The sequence below is a fragment of the Ictidomys tridecemlineatus genome, chromosome 6 (genome assembly GCF_052094955.1).
Source record: "Ictidomys tridecemlineatus isolate mIctTri1 chromosome 6, mIctTri1.hap1, whole genome shotgun sequence".
Taxonomy (NCBI): domain Eukaryota; kingdom Metazoa; phylum Chordata; class Mammalia; order Rodentia; family Sciuridae; genus Ictidomys; species Ictidomys tridecemlineatus.
This window is the reverse complement of record NC_135482.1, coordinates 154450699-154470961: the sequence shown is the minus strand read 5'-3', so window position 1 is coordinate 154470961 and position 20263 is coordinate 154450699. Positions and strand designations below refer to the sequence as shown.

At 38.8% G+C, this 20263-nt stretch overlaps 1 long non-coding RNA gene across 2 annotated transcripts in view; it reads right to left on the bottom strand.

Annotated features, from left to right (window-relative positions):
• The window catches only part of LOC144378415 (uncharacterized), a 124073-nt gene that overhangs the window by 12208 nt on the left and 91602 nt on the right, over positions 1–20263 (bottom strand). The window lies entirely within an intron of this gene.

Here is a 20263-nt window from a genome sequence, read left to right as displayed (position 1 = left end):
CTAGCCTTTACTGTTTCTTTCCACAAAAGTGCTTCCTGATCTAAAACCTCTTGCTACTCAAAGGCTTTGGAGCGGCCACTTTGACACAGAATTCTGCATTGTCTAAAAGTCTTATTTGCCCTGCAAACCCAAATTCTGCTTAATTGCTTCCTTCCTACGGTTGCTCTGGGTATGTTCTGTATAACTCAGTTTGAAGTTTAACCCTATTTGCCCTTTGTCAAGGGGACTGTGCTTGGGGGGTAAGCTGTTTCTGAAGAATTGTGCAATTTAGAAAAATTAAGTTTCAGGCCAGCCATGTGGCTCTGACAGCTTATACTGCTCAGTACTTAGCAATAATGGAGAAAATGCCAGTAAAAATGACAAAACGGCAGAGCCCTGACCCACCAGGTAATTGTATATTGAGTATGTCTTGGCTCAAACTAGGGATGATTTTGCTTAAATGAACTAAGGGCAAAACTGCCTGTTGTAAGTCATATAAAACAAGATCAGTGCCCTGGGTAATTAAAGATGCAAACCAATAGCACAAGATTTTTGAAAATGGAAGGTGAATATTGCTAGCTTTAAAGAGGTGGGGATAGGGTGTAAGGGCAGTCCATTTTCTATTTAATGAGTTGATTTAGGTATGTATACAGATACCAAAAAGAGACAGGCAGTCATTCAAATTCATCTCTATTTTTTTTTCCTCACATGTTAGAAGAAAGATTAGAGATATTGGTTGTCCAGATCCCATAACTGCTCTTATCATCCTGCAGATGCACAGAGAGGGGCAAATAAAGGAAAGAGTTTGAAGGAGATAAGTACAAAGCCACAGAGTGAATTTGTGCAGGAATGAGGATTAAAGCCGTTAAGTGCTTTAGTCACTTGATCCTGCTAATCTTTGTTCTCTAATGTGAAAAATTCATGGGCTTTAGGAAGAGACTACTGTAGGTTCTTATATGGAACAGGGCTGACTGTCATTGTGTAATCCCCACATATTTGCACCCTATCTTTTCAGTGATCAGAAATAGGCGACTGGGGAAGGCAGGCAGAGAGATTAGCTCTCTATTTCTCAGCACATTGTGTTTTTGTGTTGCAGCATCTTTAATTACTGAAAAGTAATTCACTGAATAGCACCCTGGTGGCTTGAAAGAGTTAATGCAGTTTCCAGAAGTGTCTAACCTCCTCCTAGGGAGTAGCTTAAGTACAGAGAAAATCTGGCTCAATAAATACTAAACAACAAGAATCTACTGATAAGGGTCAAACTCCACAAAACAAAATTGAACCAATGGCCCATTTAATCCAGTACCTTCTCAATAAATCCTTTTTCACCATAAGGCACTATTTACCTGGTATTTTCCATGAATTGATGGGCATTCTTTCTCCATCCTTTGAGGTCAGGTCAATATCCATTTATATCCTACTCATTTCATCCACCATCTATCTGGACATTCATCCATCCATCAGTCTTATTGAGCACCTACTGTGCAAGGTTCTGTGATAAATAAGACAGTCTTTTTTTTTTTTTCCTGTGAAGAACTCACTGGAAGAGGGAGATGGAATGAGATGGACATATATAACCTACTCTGAGAGGCCTGGAGAAATCTTCAGAAGCCCTCATGAAGCATGATCCCCCAGACTGGGAACACTGCTCTCTTTGTGTGCTCCCACTTGGCTCTGCAGTTACCTAATCACATTGTGTTGTAATTTCCTTTTTATTGTCAATCTCCCCCTCTATGCTGTGGACTTCTTGAGGGCAAGGTCTCTGTTTCATTCATCTTTTTGTTCCCAGTGTCTAGACCAGCCACTGGCATTGAGAAGCTAATGGTAAATGTCTGTGGATGGATGAATGGGTGGGGATATATTATTTTGGCTATGAACTTAGCTGTTCAAGGCATAGTTTTGATCTGTGCATATAACTCCATGGTGTGCCTGGATAGTTTTAAAAGGTAATAGCTGGGGATGGCCATAGAATCTCAAGCTTTCCTATTTATGACTCAGGCAAAATGTGAAATTTGTGTGTATGGTATACAACTTCTTTCAGAATGAGAAATATAAGCTCACAGATACGCTATATATATATTGGCATCCTGGATTCCTTCCTTTACGTTATAAACTACATTAAATGCACCCCTATATCATATTTATTTTGCCACCTTAATAGAGTTAAAATCTGTGTACTTTTCTTCATCCTCACTGTTACTACTTTAATTCAAGCCACCATCGTTTTTCACTTGGTTTACAGCTCTGTTTCAGTCTTGCTAGATTCCAGTCTTCCTCCTTCTCCCAAATCTATTTTTCACATTGAAGCGAGGATATCTCCTTAAAGTGCATCTGGTTATGCATTCCCCTTACTTAGGACCCTCTGATGGCTCCTTCTTGCTCACAGCATTAGGTCTTAATGCATTAGCACGGGGTACAAAGTCTGCCATGTTCACATCTCTAGCGCCATCTCCCAAGGATTCTCTCTTGAATACCCTTCTCTGATACCCAGAATGCACCATACACTGTCTTGCCTCCTAACTTTCTGTTCTAGCCCTTTCCCTCTCTATATATACTTGACTAAGCTCCTCCAGCTAAAACATCTCTTCATTTAAAATTCCTTCCTGGAATGTCCACTCCTTCCTCCCCATTCCTAAAGCATACTCCACTGTGAGGAGGATGTAGCTAAGTCTAAGCGGTTCTGTGAGGTAACTGGTGAGTCTGAAACTCAAATCCATGACAGGGTACCTGCAAAGCTGTCTTTCCTAGCACCTGTGAAGATGGCAAGGATCACGAACTGGGAGTTGGAAAACCTAGTTAGAGATTATCCCAAGTTAGTTGACCTTGGGCCAGCTGTTCAACCTCTCGGAGCCTCAGTCTCTTCATCTGTAAAATGAGATAGCACATTCTCATATGTGTCAGGATAGTTGGGAGTTCAAAAAAATTGTGCAGGAGAGAGTGATCTGAAAGCCACAAGTACTCTGCAAATGTGAGGAACCATCATTATCCCACAGTAATGTTATATGACCACAGGCTGAGTTTTTTTTCCACCAAAAGTTATAGTCAATATGGTTCTAGAAGTGTCTGTTTTCAAGCACATAAAAAGGACTGTGCAGAAATATGGAGCAAATCCACAAGCCCATGATACACAGCTGCAAATGTTGGAGGCTCCCAGCTGTGACACAGAGCTAGCTGGCCATGAAAAGTAGTATCTTTTTAAGATATAGCCTGGGATCTTCTCTTTTGCAGAATTGAATTGTTCAATTATATTACAGTAATCTGACTATGTGATCATTACTTTTAGTGACATTTGCCAAAGTTGGCTTTGTACTGTCTACAAGATGAATTGAATTTTGACAGCTACAATGAAATTTAACTTTTACTCCTTCATTACTATAATTTTTATTTATTTATTTATTTTTGTGAAGCGTAACGTTGCATTGCAATTTTATTCTCTTTCTGCCAGATAACATGAAACCTACCAATTCTGATGCTTTTCTCCTCTTAGAGCATTTTTGAATTATAAGAATATATTTTCTAGATAGAACATTATATACTACCTATTGCAGAAAATCTATGTCATTCCTCCTCACCAGCTCACTCCCACAACACATACTCGGTTACACTGTAATGTGTTTGTACCAAAGAAAATTACTGACCTCATGATCTGAGCAACAAAATGTTCTCAAAATATATTGCCTCATCTGTTAGGTTTGATTAAACCATTTATCAGCAACAAATAAAAATTGCTTTTCTTTGCTGAGAACATTTGGAGATTCAGGAGTACTTTGCTGGGCTGTTGTTATCTTTGTGGGGCTATTGATAGAACTGCATACTATCATTAGTTTGTAATAATATGGATGTGGGTTTAAACTAAGAGGAAGATTGTCTTATTTCTGATATTTGCACTGCTTTTCATAACTGGGCTTTATTCTGACTGTATTCTGACTATATTAGACTATCTAGGAGCATTTAGTTGTTCTCTCTCTCTCTCTCTCTCTCTCTCTCTCTCTCTCTCTCTCTCTCTCTGTGTGTGTGTGTGTGTGTGTGTTTCTTTTAGGTTCCATTTAGGAAGTCATATAATTAATTACTCCTCCATCCATGATATATATGCATTGAATTTTTTTTGACTCATAGGGATGAATTTATGGTATGTGCTATCTCACCTTGGTGAAATATCTGGCTGAAATTAGGAATGTGGCCAGACATTAAGCAGCTGAGTTTTTCCTCATGTAATGCTCATTGATCCCCAGGGCCACTGAATTGCTATCTTCATCTTTTACCTTCATTCCCTACTCAATGGAGTCCGTGACTCCAATGAATGTGAATTAAATGGTTGCACAGTTTGACCCGCCCCGACTCTGAAGGGTTATGTGACTTCTCAGAGGTGGTCAATTTTGATAAGTTTCCAGATGAAGTTACATTTGGCATGGGATGATTTGAGAAAATTGTTATTCCATTCTCATTATACTTGCACTGCCAGAAAAATATATATGAGACCCTTGCCATACTTATGTAGTCACAAATTGAATAAGTGACGATTCTTTTTGAAGTTTCTGGAGAGGATTTTATAAAAGAGATTGGTAACATACATTATTCCCCTAATATTTATTGAGCAGCTATCCCGTGCTGGGCACTGTGGTGTTTCCTAGAGTTGAGATCAGGAGCCTAACCCCTTAAGGAGTTTAACATCTAAGTGCTGCCAGACTTGCAAATAAACACTTGCTAATTATAACTGCTTGTGTTGGTGAGCTTTTTGTCGTTGTGAGAAAAAATACCTGAAAACATCAACTTAAAAGGAGAAAAGGCTTATTTTGACTCACAGCTTCAGCGGTTTCAGCCTAAGGTCACTGGGCCCCATTATTTTGGGCCTGTGGCCAGGCAGAACATCATGGTTTGTGTGTGCGTGCTTCGGGGGCGGGGGGGGGGGGGTTTGCTGGAGGGACGCTGTGCATGAGGTGGGACAGCAGGCCGGGTCAGCTAGATTATGAAGGGCTTTGGATGCCAAGCAAAGGAATTTAGCTTTTGTGCACTATGGGAGATTTTCATCAAGGTAGAGATTGTAACAAATGGCATTTGGAGGGTAGCAATTACATGTCTCCAACAGCCTAGCTGCAACCTCCCGAGTGACTATAAAAGCTCCATGTGCCCTTGAGAATATGTCAAATATAAGTGGAAAAGAGCTGAGATTACTGCTCAGGCAGTTATGAAGTGCTGAATGCATCTGAGAAGGGGCATACTGGATCAGATTTACATGTTCATTTTACTAATGAGAAAAAAAGGCTCCGAGAGGTTAAGTGACTCTCCCACCCCCCAGGTTCAATCTCTAGTGATGTTTGAGGTTGACTAAATGCACTAGTGCTCTTTTCATCTCACTAAAAGGCTGCAAAGAAGACTAAAAGGGACAGGGCAGATAAGGATTTATAGCAGACAGAGAAGTGACAAGCTGAGTGCTGGGTGATTTCACAGGATGGAACGGGAGCAGTTGGGCAGATCTGGAGGGAAAATAAAGAACCCTTGAAATACTAGAGAAAAACTTAAGACAGAAGTCTGGTAGGAGTCTTAAGACTCCTGGTTTTAAAGTCCTAAACTTTCTGGTTTAAGAGCTGTTGCCTAAGGGGAAGTTTTCTAGAGTGTTGCAGCACAGTTCAAAGGAAGTGGTCTTAGGATGGTAGCATTAAGCCTTAATGGACACTCACAGCTAATTTCTCCATCGTCTATCATGTGGAGTTTGATCTGAATGATCTAGCTGGGCAAGTGGGAACTCAGAGCCCTTATGGCAGAATTCGGTGGAACACAGTTCCCACTGGTCCTCTTAACCATGGCATTTGTTTTTAGATATGCCAGAAGGTCCAAGGGCACTGACTCTGAGAATGGGGATGTTTTGGAAAGGTGCCGCAGTTCAGTGATTTTATTCCTATCCTGCACATTCCTTTGCCAGGGATCACTCATAAGTACTACTGCTTTAAAACACACAGGGGACATGGCCATCAAGAGGCAGCATTTCACAGACCAAACCACCTGGCCAAGGACAGCAACTCAATGCTCTGTGGATTTTACCTTAGACCTATCACACATGGGCTCCTCCATTCAGAGCTAGTCTTGACTCTCGGTAGTTCTCTGATATGATGTCTATGAACCTATTGTTCATTTGTTCAATGTTTTGACAAAGCTCGTCCTTTACCACCTTCTTATATCCTTGTCTAACACAGCTTAGCACATTCTGGAAACTTCTTTATGTTCCTTAATACCCTGGAAGCCTCTAGTGAGCAAGAACTGGTGCATTGGTAATATGGCATATCATTCAATTTATGCCCCGAATAGTAAAACATTTCTCTCAAAGTTTCCTGAGACTTTCCCAGTGTTCTGCATATCAAGGCTATGGACACTAACATATGCTGGAAGCTCATCAAAGTGTTGCTTTGTTTTAGTGTTTGTACTAATATTTTCCTTCAACCAATTCCATTTTTTTTCCTGGTTTGCTAGGAGATTGTGGAGATATGACACGATACTTGATTAAACTGCTTGGAGTACCTTAAATTGGTCTAAGGATAAATGAGCCGATCCAAGTAGAAATGCTTGGTTTCATGTCTGCCACATGCCACATGCTACATGTCACAGAATAGTGACTCATTGGCAGGTTTCTTCATCATGACAAAAACGAAAGTCAAAACAAACCCCGAAGGCCTCCCCTGAATCATTAATGTTTACTTTTAAAATTTCAAAAGTGGAGAATATTTTCTCTCTCTCTTTCCCCTTCTTTACTTTCTGGAAAACAATCTGGCTGTTGGCTGTTGAGTTCTGATTAAAGGTGAGGCATGCTTCCATATGCATGGATGAGATATTAAAGAAAAAGATAACGCTTGAAACCACACTTTTAACATTCAATTTCAGTGCTGTCCAGAGTAACTATAAGACTGGGGAAAGGTGAGTAATAGATTTGACAGCTATACTCTAAAATGGACCTTATTAGTGAAATATAAATTATAACCAGGCATTTCCTATCAGCACCCTGTGCAGTTAATGATAAGCAGTCAATGAGATTTATATACCCTTAGCATTTTTATAATGAGTCTGTTGCTTTGATGACAGTTTACTGTCAAACATTATGCTTAGAAATTTATAGCATTTGATTCAAATGAATAGACAGTTTAGCTTCATTGCAATCTGTTCTGATTTTCCCTTTTCATAAGGCTCACACTTTCACTTCTTTCTCTCTTTACTTTTATTTATTTATTTTTCTTTCCTAGGCTAAGCTCTTAAGCCCTACTCTGGAAATGAAATTTTGAAGTGGGTGCACATTGACCTGCAGAAAGTATGTGATAACTCTAAGGGAAGGAGTTCAATGGATTCCAAGAGTAGGTATGAGGAGTCTAAAGAGGAAAGATGTTCCATGAAAGTATCAAAAATTTACAGACGAACTGGAATGGTGGCTGGAGGGAAGTTATGAAATATAAAAGAGATTGGGTAGGATAACTGAGACAAATGGTGGTTCCATTCCAAGTTTTCTAAGGAATCTCCCAGTTATCCCACTCCCTGGTCTATACCCCAAAGACTTAAAATCAGCATACTACAGCAATGCAAGCATCAATGTTTATAGCAGCTCAATTCACAATAGCCAAGTATTGATCAAACCTAGGTGCCCTTCAACAAATGAATGGACAAAGAAAATGTGGTATATATACACAATGGGATTATTACTCAGCCATAAAGAAAAATGCGATTATGGCATTTGCCAGTAATTGGATGGAACTAGAGAATATCCTGCTAAGTGGAATAAGCCAATCTCCAAAACCCAAAGGCTGAATTGTTCTCTTTGATATGTAGATGACAACCTACAACAGGGAGAAGAATAGAAGTTCATTAGTTTAAACAAAAGGGAATGAAGGGAAGGGAGGGGGAAATGGGAATAGGAAAGACATTAGGGTGAATCAGACATAATTTTCCTATGCTCATATATGAATACACGATCAATGTAACTCTGTGTTATGTACAACCACAAGAATGGGAACCTAATTGGAATGGGTTGTACTCCATGTATGCATAATATGTCAAAACACACTGTACTATCATGTATATCGAAAAACAATTTTTTTTTAAAAAAAAGAGATTGGGTGGGAAGAAAGTCCTTTAACTTTGTGAGGAGCTTCCCTTACATATTTGCATAGAGAACACAACATCTCATTCTCTTCTGGAAAGAGCCCCACATGGGTTTCCACAATTGCCTACAGTCCTGAGGACAAGCTCTCTATTAGACAAGTGCCCAATAAAAGCTGCTGACAGATTGGCTGCAGCTGGAGAGGGCATGCGGAGGTGATTCCAAGGATCACTCAACAGAGCCCTGCTGCCCCTGTAGGGCTGTTTTGCTGCACAGTTCAAGTGCACGCAGCTGTTGGATCTGATGGCTGCCTCTGCACAGCTGGGAGTGTGGCTTCCCTTCTGGTATCGGGTGCTTGATTTTCAGGAAATAGGACTCTTGTTCAGAAAAATGTGGTGTCTCAGGTAGGCAGGCTTTGAAGGTAGGTGTTTTCCAAAGGTGGTAGTATTAGAGCGGTATTTATGCAACTTTATAAGTAATGCAAAGGGGCTGAAAACATTCATATCTCATATCACTTATGCTCTCTGTTCCATTTCAGAACCTAACACCTGCCCTCCTTACCCAGGGCATGTCCACTGGCTCAGAAGGGAGAGCTGGATGGGCACCTGTATTTGAAGTCCAAGATGGCTGCCATCTGCTCTTGTTCTGATTTTGTCTCTATCACGATTCTAAAATATTGGCCCTGCCAATATTTTTCTGAGTCTGATCCTTTGGATTCAGTGTGGATAATCATCTTATTTTTATTTTTATTTATTTATTTTTGTGTACAGAGGATTGAACTCGGGGCACTCAACCCACTGAGCCACATCCCCAGCCCTATTTAGTATTTTATTTAGTGACAGGGTTTCACTGAGTTGCTTAGCATCTCACTTTTGCCCAGGCTGGCGTTGAACTCACAGTCCTCCTATCTCAGCCTCTACAGTGGCTGGGATTACAGGTGTGTGCCACTACGCTTGGCAATCATCTTCTTTTTTGAGTCTCAAAATTTCCTGAAGAGCCCAGAGTCAACTTTCCCTTGGCTTCTTATATGCTATGCTGCTTATGATCAGAATTCCACTTGGATTAGGAGTCCAAAGCTTGTAAATGTCTGTTTCATTGTTTGTGAACTCCAGGGCCCCAGAAAGAACCTAGATGGATGCTTGGCTGTATGCCCCTTTAACGATGACTTCTATTATGACAATAACTTTCCTATCAATTTAGGCCCAAATAAATGGCAGACTCTGTGCTAGTTATTTTACATATTACTTTCTAGTGCTTACTAGAGGCAATATTAAAATCCATATTTTGTTTATCCACATTGGTGAAAGCATGGATAAAAATCCAAAGTTCAGGATTATTTTTGGAATAGTAGAATCATAAGTGGAAAGTGAAATAATTCAGAGAAATAAAGAACTCTGATTTCTTACGCCACCATCCATCTCGGCCTCTTGTTTGGAGGTCTCAGCTGGCAAATTTATCTTCCTTTTTCATGAGGATACTATTTCATGTGATTATTCTTGCCTCCAAGCTGATTGATGACAAGTGTTCAATTTAAATAATGCTACAGTTAGGAAAGAAGTAGAGAGAAATCTGTGGAATTCTCTGAAGCCTGAGTCAGGCATAGCACAGATTAGATACGAAACCTGGGAGGGCTATCCTGCAGGAGTTACTATGTGGGTAGTTTTGGTGTATTCACAGGAAAAATTCCAATGTTGCTTCTGTTAGGAACAAAGACACTGACAGTGGAGGTCTCTAGCATGCACTTAAATTATAGCACTGTGGTGAGAGCAGGGATTGAGGGGGAGTGGTTGTCAGGGAGAATTATGAAAGCAAGTGAGTGCCATGGTGACAACATTGGTAGACATTAAAGGGTCTTAAAAGGGTCACGGACAGAAGGTAACATTTCTGCTGTGTGCCCCAGAAGTCATGTAGCTGGAGGCACACAGCCCCAGTGACTTCGGGATGCTGAGTAGAGGGCTCAGGACCAGCCAATGAGAGGCACATGCTTTGCCATTCAGAGCTTAGATGCAGGAGAGATGTGTGATCAAGTGGTTATTGCTCAGTCTGGGCTGGAAAATCCTTTCTAGCCCAGGACCAATATTTCTTTAATATAGCACAATATGTGCTTGAGGCTGTCTGTCAGTCTTTGGGGCTTTTGAAATACAATATTAGCAAAGTCACTGACATTTTATTCATAGAAGATGAAAAATAATGCATTGGTTATCAAATGCCTTTTCATAAGCATCATATTCATGTATTTCATATAGCCATTCTCCAAGACTGAAAAAAGCAACTTGTCCTTAGAAACCAAGAGAGGGCACGTGGAATGGTTCTAAATGAAGATATTAATATTCACATTATGGCTAAACCTTGCTAATTTGCTCTAATGACTGGAAACCTATTGCAAATTACCAAATTAGTGAGTAAGCCAGCAACCAGGATTTCAGAAAACCCAAAGACGGCATCAGAAAATGAACCTTTTCCTTTAATTTCATCAGCACAATTGAATTTTAACCACCAAGAGTATTTGTAGTCTATATTTTGCCTAGCTTGCAAATCTATGTGCATTTTAAAGAGTAGATAAAATAAAATAAAATTAATTTTAATATATGGTTGTGATTAAGAAACATACACAGAGCAAAACAAAAACTTGGAAAAAGACTGAAGATTTGTCCAGAGGATTTTAATTTTTATTGTGTTTTTATAATCATTGCTAGACATAACTGTGTTCATTTCTTCCTTTAGTTATCAACCAGAATATTGCAAATGCTTAATGAAATATTGCACAAAAGACTCACAAGCATTGGTGAATTCTCCCAACTGACCAGGCATCTTATTTGTGAAAGAAGTAATTTTTCTAAAGCACGATTACATGAAAATGGACTGAGTGGGAGTAAGGTCCGAATCATAGCTTTGTTGGCAGTGACAGCTTAGATCTATAACCTATGACAGTGGAGGGGGTCCTGATTGGGTGGTGCCTGAGACTAGCTATGACATCCCTAAGGTGTTGTGTTGTCTCATTCTTCATAAACCGTTACTTTTATATCTAATTTTCTATTTTCAAATTTATATTCTTTTTTAATTGTATGAAGTTCTGCCCTTATAAAACTTGAGTCCACCCTGGATGTTGGAGCCAATTGTTTGGAGCTTTTGTTAGGAGAGTTAGTGGAGTGAGAAGAGAATGGACTGAGGGTAGAATCTAAACACATAGATGTATAAAGAAGAAGAATACTCTTAAAATGGAAAAGAAATGAGCTCCAGGATCAGAGGATTTCTTCTTTCCCCGCCTTCAGAGATCATCGGTGTTTCAGCTTCCTGGATGGAGACAGGATATGGGTTGAGAATTATCACACCTTGATGAGAGCCCATGAATTTCAAAGGCAGCCCTGGATGAGAAGGGAAATGTGCATCCCAGTACAGAGATGGAGCATGGGAATTTTGTCATCATAGGTAACATATTTCTATAACATGTCTTTCCAACTAGGATTTAGCACATACTTCTCTAAGGTAATGTAGAAATGGGAAAGAGGCACGAATAACAATTATTTTTAAAGGACTTAATTTGAAGAAATTACCTGTGTCCACGGCTAATTTTAACTTTACCTACACTTTTAACTGCTTGGCACTTGACAATCGTATTGAGCCTCTATGTTCTTTGAAGAAGTAAGAAACATCAAAACTATTTTTTTTCAAGGAAAATGTGTTGTTCTTTGTGTTAAAACTGAAATATAAAAGGAAGTAGGGCACCTCTCTCCCATCGTTTAAGAGGAACGCTAGGAACTGTTTATTTATTTATTTATTTATGTTAAAGCTTCAAGTATTCTGGAGTGTTGAGTTTGTCTGGCAGTACCTTATGTTTTTCCCCTCCACTTTTGCGTCTTTGATAACTTTCTGGAGTTGTTTCCTTGGAGACATGGTGGTAATGATCATAACAGGTACACTTGGTCTCTATCACTCTCTTACAAGGATGCTGTAGATGTGACTGGGTAAAAACTTCTTGTAATGAAATCCCATTCCAATTACTGCAGTGCAGAACTTAAAGTATCAGCAGAATACACTGGGAACACTTCAGCATCTTTTCTGTTTTTTGTTTTTTGTTTTCCACCCAGCTTAGATATTATTACTTTTTAAACTTTTGTCCGCAGGAATCCATCAATGTCCCTTTTCAAACCCTCTAAAACACTCTCCAAAGAGGATTCTCAGATAGGTAATTTTATCTTATCTGAGTTTTTGCGGAATTTTAGTTCAAATGTTATTGTGTTTTTAAGAGCCCTCTAGATACCTATGAAAGATAGTCGAGTTGAGTTACAACACACGTGATCCAATGCATTTATAATCTGAAAGTATTCTTTAGGAAGAACAATCAGAGTAATCGCTCCTTTATTCAAAAGAGAGGCCACCTGAGCTCTTCTTAACACTTCCAAATGTTTGAAAACCAATGCCCTTAGCTGGTTAGAATGATATTTTCACAGAAGATATTGAGCGTGTCTATAATATGTACTAACAAATAGATATGGTGAAATTCCCTGATGGAACTGAGCATAGAATGTCAGTTCTGGGAATCCCTCTGGACCATGACAATTCGATTTTTATTAATGCCTTAATTCTGTTAAGATGGTAAAAGGAGGGTTACCTTTGCCTTTCTTTTCTTTACTGAATTAAAATGTCCTGCTATGAAGCAACACTTGCAGAACAGTCACATGTTTAAGGAAAGAAGTGACTAAAAGATGTTTCCAGAAAGGTCTGCTGAGACTGACCAGGTGCACTTTGTCATTTCATTATCCTCTGTACTCAGATGTGGGGGAGTTAGGTTCTGCCACCTCCTCCCTCTGCTTCTTCTTCTTTCCCTACCCCATTTCTAGGTATGTTTTTCAGGAAGAAGGCAATCTTGGCACTTCAATACTGTGTCGCCTCAGGGCAACTACATTCCTTTGAAGGCCTTCTTGATTTGGCTTTTGTCTTTAACTTCCCTTTCTTAGGCTTTCCTATAAAGGAATGAAAGAATATTCCTAAAAACGTGGAAGGATAATTAACTTATCGGTATGATTTTTCTTGACCATCAAATTTCTTAACTCAAAATAATAACCCAAATAAAGGCAAATTTGAGCCAAGATAATGACAATCATTTTCTACATTTTGTCTTTTACACTGTGGACTTGATGAATTCTGTTACCCAGTGACATCATGATGTAGATTTCCAGTGTATGCATTATGATTAAGAGAAATTCACCTAGTTGCTTACATGAATGCCATCTGCTTCTCAGCTAATTTGCCTACATAAAATCTGCAGAAACATTTAAAGCCATTTAAAAATCAACCCATTCATGAACCAAAATGCATTGTTTGATCACCTACTATAAAGAAGATATGATGTTATCATTTTTAAGGGCACAGAGATTTGCTAAGTATTGGCCTGCTGCAAGCAGTTTATAACTGACATAATTATTAAAGGCAAATACTCACATGAGGTAGCAAGAGGATGTCAAGTCTGACAGTACAAACTGCCAGAGGATGGTGAGCTCACTGTGGGCTGCTGCAGTCAGACAAGGCTTCCTGGGTTGTGCTTGATAAATGAGGTATGAATGAACTATAATAACTCTGAGGCACAGGTATGGGTAGGGCCTTCTATAAATGAGTGATGAGGGAAAGAAAACTCTGCAGGCAGAGAGATTGGCACAATTGAAACTACATCAGCAGAACACTGAGAAGGGTGTTGGAGTTGGGTGGGAAGGGCAGGGAAGAGTTCGGTCAACCTGGGGTGGTGGGAAATCACAGAAGAAAGACGACGCATTTATTGAAGTGCCAGTGAAATCATTCACACTAGGATTTTCAGCTGTGGTTTTGGCAAGTCAGAATAAATATGTTCTTGTACAAGTGGGAATTAACCCTGATGTCTTAGTAATTGATTCAAGTCTCAGTATCAAAGACTAGATGACTAAACAGTACTAGCTAATAGATTTTATTTTGTTCACCACGCTTTTGATGAGAGCAAATAAACATATTTTCTGTTTGAAATGTGTCTATGCATCAGCCATTGTTAATGGTTTTCAGTGGGATCTCTTTGTGTGTTTGTGGGGGGGAGGACATGGCTTTATAGATGAACCCATATATGTACATGTGCACCTGTAGAGTGTGTGTATACATGTATATGTGTTTTAAAGGGGGTTGGTAAAAATCTTGGTGTATGGTATACAGCCCTTGATCTGCCATAGCAGGGGAAGGATTTTTATTGATATGCATTTCTTCTTATTGTTCACAGATATTTTTGTTGATGAAAATGAATGAACCAGTGTGTTCATTTCTTACAAATATGCATGGTCTTTGATGACAACTGTAGGCTATAATAATTAACATATTCAAAGATTGCTTGTGAAAACCATGAAGGTTTTCTTGTATTTTTGGTTTTGTGGATGAACTCAGTGATCAGGTATCACTAAAAACCACTGGTTTTTCTAAGGCCAATACCAGGACCACACATTCCAGCAATTCTGCAGTAATTGTTTCAAAAGGATTCTTAATTCATAGGTAGAACAACTACATCTCATTTTGCCTTTCACAATGTACTACTGAATAAAACTATTTAAAAGTCATTTGTCTGGTGAGTTACTGAACATTTCATAACAAATCATCTTTTCTAGGAAATAATTCACTGTGAGACATGTTGATGACAGGTTCGGATTTTAGAAAATGGTAATTTATAGTATCAGCTCAGTTGTCTTGATGACCTTCACTAGACTGTACTAGTATTTTACTTATTCTTCCCTCTTCTTTGCCTTTCAACATACTGGAGGATAATTCATATCCTTACTAACCTTTACAAATGCTTTCCCCAAAGGTTTTCCTTCATCAATATCAGTGAAAACTAACCCATTGTCATCTTCTTTTAAAAAGTAATTAGCCATGAGTAATTGCTCCATCCTGACATCTTTCCAACTGAATTGATTTTCTTTTTCTTTTATTTGAAGGTAGATCTATTAATTGTGGCTGTGTTAGAATGCGATCACCCTTTTATTTTCCCATTTCTTACTTTCTGCTTTTCTGTGAAGCCTCTGGATTACACTAAGCTTGTAGAGTTTAATGCCATAAGAACATTTCCCTGATTTTATTATACATTCTATTTCAAAGTAGAAGAATGGATTTTTCTATCGAGCTTTATTAGATTCGATTTTGGAATATTTTACTTAATGGGTTATTTTCATGGCCGTCTCTATGCAACATTTATATGGGAAATGTGTGTTACTTGATTAAAAGTATCCCATGGGACATTTTCCCCCAGGATTTTTTTTTGACATTACCATTTGGCTGTGCAAAAGTTAAAAAAAAAAAAAAAAGAAAGAAAAAAGAAAAAAAAGAAAGAAAAAAAAATCTTTTTACTGGGCATGAGGTGGTCACCCTATAACAAACTCCAGACACTTGAATACAATCTAATTGGAGAAGAGCCATAACAAAGGATGAAGGGAAAATAAACAGACTATGCCTGTATAATTCCTATTTCTAATGCCCAGATGGGATTTTGTCTATGTGCTCTATTAAGGAGCTACCCTGAAAAAATATTCAAAAAGCTTTGGCTGCTACAGGCTCTGAGGGTTTGGCTATGCCTTTGCTTGCTGGTCTCCATTAGTCACTGACTTGCTTCTGGGCACAATTCGAGGGATTAATTTTCTATCTACAAATCCCTGTGAGGTTAGGTCCCAGCAATCTTGGCAATAGTGTTTCTACTCACTCTAAAGGCAACTAAGATTCATGAGGGAAACTCCTTGATAGAATTATATATGATGAGAAGCCAGTGCTCCGTGCTTAAATAGGTAACCTTAATGTTGTGTGACTAGAATTTGGCAGTAAACAGGTATTTTATGTTCTGCCAAGATTTTACTATCAGATACACTCTCCTGTTAGCTATTTAATGAGACAAGGTCTTTTTTTCCCCCTTTTGCTATATTGTAACATTGCTTAGATTTATGTCTGATTCAAAAGCAGCTGTTCCCAGTTGCTTCCTGGTACTTAAAGTCTGAACTATGTCTAGTGTTAGCAATTTGAAAAGCCTTTATAACTTGGATACTGATCTCATATGGTGCCGGTGGCTTGGTGAATACTCACGTAAGCAAACAGAAATGAAAATAGTACACAGTTCATTAGCAGAGTGTTGAAAGCCTGGGATAGACTCTGAATTTGAAACCGACTCAGCCACAAAACCACTCTCTTTCTTGGCAAAGGTAATCTCTCTCTGCTTCAATTTCCTGATTTAGAATATAGGGATTATACAATTTTCTAAACCTTGGCTTCTATGGTGAATGATAAAATTTAGTCATTGGAAGGGGCATTGCAAATAGAAATTACTCCAGAATGTGAAAAAAAAAAGAACACTAATTTAAACCACACACACTCACACATACACACACACACACACACACACACACACACACACACACACACACACACCATCACCTAGCCTATGGTGAAACCTAGAGTTTGTCAAACTGCCCATATGTATTTACTGTGAATTGGTGGCACATGTAAGGGCAGGCACTGTGCTAGATAACCAAGCAGATGGGGTTCTTGGTCTCATGGATCTTGCATTCCTCAAGACAAACAAAGGCAGTCAATGAAAACCAGATAATAACACAATGATGTAAAGCCTACCGATGGTGCAAGTGAAGTACTGAGGTGGATAAGAGTGTGGGCACGTACTTCAACTGGGTGATGCAGGAAGTCTCCTCAGAGAAATAGGTATCTAAGCTCCGTCTTAAAAAATGAGGAGGAGTCTTTATGTGAAAGTTACCAAAGAGGTGCTTCAGGCAGAGGGACTAGCAGGTGGAAAACTCTCAGGTGGGAACAAAGAGAGTGTCTGAGGCTCATGTGTAGACACAAAGAGAAAAGCAGGGGACAGTTTTGATGTGGAGGATTCTAGACTCCATCCCAAGACACTAGGAAGCTTCTGCAGCAATCAAGTTGAGGACTGACAGGATCTAATGTACCCTTCCAATTTTGATGCTGTGTGGAAGATGTACTGAGGGTTCCCCCTTCAACTGAGCTCTTGGATGTGCTCATTTCTATCTTTTTCTCTGCCACCTCTGGATCCCCGCTTTGGTCTCATCTTACCTTTTCTACTGCAATATTCCCTTGATGGGTCTCCTCATACTATCCTTTCTCTTTCAAATCCATTCTCCACACAGCTGCAGCTATGTTTGCACAATGCAAACCTGATATTCTTTCATTCCTATGTAGAGGCCTGAAGTAGCTTCCTATAGCTGGTGGGATAAAGCTTCTCTTACTAAAGCTTGCACTGGCTTGGCCCCTGCCTGCCTCCCCAGTCTTGGCGAAGCTGGTTCTCCCTGCCTCTCTGGACTCTTCAAGGAATATTCCTTCCTATTTCCTCAAAGTGTTGGTTGTTTTTCCATGCTCAATGCCTTTGTGCATTCATTTTCCCATCACCCTGATAATCTGTTCCCTACCCTCACAGCTCCCAGACTCTAGCTTGGTGATTCTCAAATTTAATGTGCACCAGAATCAATCTTTCCATTTCTAATATGAGACAGTGATAAATATCTTTGGGGGAACATAATTTATGAAATGTAGGAATAAAAAAATAAATGTTTCTTAAACTCCATATTTTCTCCTTTTGGTGCCACCAGGAAGTCTAGAATTTGGATTTTGTCATTGGGCAGTGGTGGTCCCAACTAAGCATATGATCCTGGAGACCTGGGCTCAAAGTAGAGAAATGACTCTGTGACATGTAAAAGACTGGTGCTGGGCTTAGTACTAGTGATGCCTCTTACTAGTGCCATTTCTTCATGCTTCAGAGAATGGGGATACTTACCAAGCCTAATTCATAGGGTTGTGAAGATGAAAGAGTTAATACATGTAAGTTCTATGAACAGTGCCTGGCATAGCACTTAGAGATGTTCGCTTTCATTATATTTTTCTATTTTTGGTATGCAACTCATTCAAATAATTTAAATGGCTGCAGACAGTGGGTTTAATTTTAATCTAATAAGTAGAGTAGAACATGGAGAGATTTGGGATTCTCCAGAAGGACAAAAATGACTGGATGTCAGGATGAGTAAGATCAGATCTGGACATCTGACCTGTCTGTGTGTACAACCCAGACAATTAGTTGTCCTAGATGAAGGCATCTGTCAATCATATAAACAGAACTTAGAAAGGAGCATCTTCATTTGGAAACTAGTTGATAGAATTTATAAAGACCAATGTGGAAGGGAGAAAGGACATAGAAATTACAAAAGAGGGAAAGACCAAATTGCTGTGGATGAGGTCTTGAAACAGAAGGTAAAAATAAAAATCCTCCTTAAATACCCAAGAAAGCTGCTCTCAAATTCTTGGTGCAGTAATTGTGAAATTATTTTGTTAATTTTTGGTCCAAGACACACACACATTTTCTCTCTCTCTCTCTCTCTCTCCCCCCCCCATCTTTGTCACTGGAGATTGAATGCAGGGCCTTGGCTATTCTAGGCAAACACTCTACCACTGACCTATATCCCAACCTTTTGGTTCAATTCTCAATGAATATTAGTATTTTATCCAATCTCCTATAGGGGCTTAAGGGTAATAAAAAATGCATCATAAGATTTTCACTTTTCAAAATTTTTATTTTTGTTTCTGGTAAGTTATTAATGCTTTGTTAAATATCCTATAAAGCTGTTAAGTACTAATTATTTGTTAAAGTTTTAAAGTTATAATTTTGGCTATAATAATGACTACTTCCCTGATTAACGTTGGGGTTGCATTGCAAAGGGTTCAATTGGTAAACTTCTTGAGGAAGTGACAAAGGATGATTAAAAAGAAATCTAAGGCTACTGCAGAATGTGATTTGTTATCTTGTTTTGACAAGTGCAGTTTAACTTTAATTGTACGTGATAACAATCTGTAAGGGGAGTGGAAATGTACTGGGATTCTTTCTGTAAAGGTGATCCAAAACATCTCAAGACTGCATGCTGTTCTTAAGTCTGCTGAGAAATGAGGTGTGACATTGCCAAGTTTCCATGTGAAAATGATTATGTTTGTAGATTGAGAGAGAATGAACCAAAATTATTCTATTGTATATTCTGGTTGACTGACACACAGATCTGCCTAATTGAGGACGTGAGCTGCCAATAATGGAGTGTCTTCTAGTTTCCAATTTTCAGAAAACTACTTGATAATTCAAGGTGTTCCCCCTCCCCAGCAAGAATCATTCACATGCCCTGTGTTCATTTATATTCTTCTGTTGTGGTTTGGTTGTAATCCAGGGTTTTCTGACTGATTAGCTATGCACGGCTTGTTTCAAACCAGTGCAAACTACAGCATTCTCTCGGTTTTTGTTTCTTTTTCATGTGCAATATTATAAGCTCTCCTAACTTCTCCTGGAAATGTGGTTATTACTGCATAAAAAAGTTTAGTTAAGCCTTAAAAAAAAAAATGAAACTATCACCTCACAACAAGCCTACCATCGATGCCAAAGAAATTATCTGTCTCTCATCTAGCTCAGACAAAAAAAAAAAAAAAAGAAAAACTCAAAAAAGTGAAAACTAAATTCTTCATTAACTGTTTGATACCAAAATCATTTTAAATGTCTCTAATAGATTTGTGTAATCTCAGGGCCTTTTTGTGTCTCCTGTCTTTAAACGAAATTGTGTGTGTGTGTACACACATATATACATATACATACATACATACATACATGCATATTCACACACATTTTTTTCAGTCTAAATCAGCTTAATTATTTTTACAATAACAAAATTTGCATATAAATTATACATTAGAAAGAAGGATACCCCCAGAAAGCAATTGTATCGTTTTCTCCTTTTCTCTCTATTCTATTACTTTAAATTCAGTTGATACAATCTCTCTTTAAACTTCCCCAGGATTACTTTGCATTACTCCTTATTTGTTCCTTGAAAAGCTTCTGCAGATGAAAGGTTATTTACCATAGCCCTTGCACTCGCTAAAACTTAATAGGAAAAATACTTGTAAGCAGCACAGTGATATCTGTCAGAGAGGCAATAATTTGGTTTCAAAAAGCTGTCTGATCCTTTTTCTTTTCCCCAGACTCTGCTACCTGATATGAAATTGCATATCAGTGACTTAAAGAGATTAAAAACAAACGCCTATGAGAACCCTTAACCCAGAGATCCTCAGTCTTCTACTTTCTGAGGGGTTTCCTCTAGAAGTGGGGACCCCCATACACCACTAGTGGGGTCCTGAGGTAGGTCAGTAACTCTGCAATTC